General features: G+C 52.3%; 1 long non-coding RNA gene across 1 annotated transcript in view; it reads left to right on the plus strand.

Moving 5' to 3' along the window:
- The first annotated feature begins 402 nt into the window (after positions 1–402).
- LOC102242619 overlaps positions 403–2,259 on the plus strand; it is a 6,632-nt gene continuing 4,775 nt past the window's right edge. Inside the window, exon 1 of the long non-coding RNA XR_313213.2 lies at positions 403–700. This is a non-coding gene — a long non-coding RNA (uncharacterized LOC102242619). The remainder of the gene's footprint in view (positions 701–2,259) is intronic.

The raw sequence follows: 2,259 nt of genomic DNA on the forward strand, positions 1-2,259 counted from the left end.
ACACACAAAGGGAACGTTTCTTGCTTGGCATGAGGAATAACGAGGTGACCTGGGGACACGCGAACCCATGCCCTGTCCCAAGGGGCACCCAGGCCCCCTCATGGTTTCATCTCAACACTGCGCGTGGCAAGGACTTATTAGGAGGCGCTCACATCTGACTCGTTGCCAGAACCTGAACCCCCTGCAACAGCAGCCCTCATCACTCAGCTCCATCACTATCAACAGTATTGATGATGTTTGGGGTCTCCTTGCAGACATCATCTATTTACTTCGGTCTGGGAAGCCCAAGATTGAGAGGGGCCGCGGGAGAGCTCCGGCCGCTCCCAAGGGACACAGAGAAGCTCTTGTCCACACAGAGTCAGCCCCGCAGCTGTAGGAAGGATGGGTGACATTGGAGCAAGAGGACTTGCAGGTGGAATGAAATGAAGTGCTGTTTCCAGCAAGTACTAACCTCCCAGAACTCATTATCCAGGAGGGAGCTGAGTGTGGGCGTGACAGGCAGGTCAGGAAAAGGTTCAGGTCCGTTCACGGCTGGCCAGTCGCCGGGTGGGGCGTCCCCTGACCCTGTGGACTTGCCACCAGGAAGGGCGTTCAGCATTTTGCAGGGACGAAGGGAGGGGGACTCTGTACCTCCGGGCCTTGGGTTCTGGCCCAGGCAGCAATGCACATGCCCGGGGTTTGGCCCGGCTTTCTCAGCTCTGTGAGTTTTCATTATCGTTCACCTGAATCGGGGAGAGGGGAGGAAGCGACCGCGGAGAAGGGGCTTTTCAGAGGTGGGGTAAGACTCTCCCAGGCAGCAACCTGAACAAAAATTGCAATTCTGTGAGCAATTTTTTTTTTCTGCCTAAAATTCCACAGGCCTCCACGCTTTTATGACTGCAGCCATTTCCCCAGAGCTGGGAGCGTTTGCACGGGAGGGAGTCTCTAGACCGTGTCTCTTGCTGCAGTTTCTGCTCTGACCATTTGGCGCAATAGCAATTAGATGCCGAAATAGAAACAGTGACGGTGCTAGAAACGCACTCGCCGAGCTAAGCATCTCTCGGGCAGAAGCGTGTCGGCACCTGAGGACTGGACGTTTCGTTATTTATGCGAGACATTTCCAAGCACCATTGAGCCATGTGCTTGGGACACAAGGATAAATAAGACAAAGGAGCTGCCTCCTGAGAGGTTAGCCCGCCGGGGAAAACAGGCAGACAGCTCCAACACTGGGTGCTTTGGGAGCAGGGAGGACAAGGGGGCCCTCCATCTGCAGGAGCCAGGAGTGCGGGGCGGCCGGGAGCTCTCTGATGGAAGTGAGACGGGAAAGAGAGGGACTCACAGGGGCAGGACGGTGTGGGGCGTTCGGAGAAATGCCAGGACTCTCCGTGGGTGGAGCTCAGGCTGCCTGAGACAAAGGGATAGCAGGTGAGTGGAAAGAAGACAGCCAACAAGACCTCAATGGTGCCTACTTAGATTCCCACAGTGTCTGAGGGCTCTGGCTCTACAGGAATTTTAAATACAAGGCAATTCTATGAGGAACGATGAAAACACTGAGAAGAACAGCTGCCCTCGAGAACCTGCCGCACTTCAGAGGTATCTGCTGATATGTTAACATGAATCACGACCTAAACGACACACCAGCCTCTGTGGGCTGCTGACTTGCATTACAGAACCCCTCCTCAGCCTCGTTCAAGTCTAAGTGCTTGCATATAAAATAAGTGAATGTCTTTATAAATAATTTCATGACGTATATCATCGCTAATTCTCACCTTACATTCAGATTCATGAGATTTTACTTTAATAGTCAATTATGGATTTGATTTCTTTTCTGGGAGCTGGCAGAACTCCTGACCCTAACAGAACGTGTGCAGCTTAGATGTCTCAGGAGTCGGCATTGACTCAATTATGTATTCATTTGTTCACTCTATGAGCAAATACTGAGCAGCTACTCTGTGTCGGGTCCCCACTTAGCCGAGGGGAGCGGGGAGGAGGGGCCGTAAAGAACCATTGGCGACAGGTTCCCTCCTATAGTCTAGAGGTAGACATGGCTACAGAGAAATACAGCGCAGCCTGGAAAGTTAACAAGTCTCATGCTTCACTGAAAGGGCTCGTACTAGGGCTGAGCAGGTACCAACTTCGGTGGAACTTTAGCAAAAGAAACTGCCATTGGATACTTCAGTTGCTTTCTCTGGGTGGAGGCAGCAGGTCACACAGGAGGGCGGATCTCTGTTCTCAAATCCCTTGAGTATTCCCTCAATGTAAGCCTCATATGCACCCATT

This window comes from Myotis brandtii, unplaced genomic scaffold (genome assembly GCF_000412655.1).
Source record: "Myotis brandtii unplaced genomic scaffold, ASM41265v1 scaffold131, whole genome shotgun sequence".
NCBI classification, from domain to species: domain Eukaryota; kingdom Metazoa; phylum Chordata; class Mammalia; order Chiroptera; family Vespertilionidae; genus Myotis; species Myotis brandtii.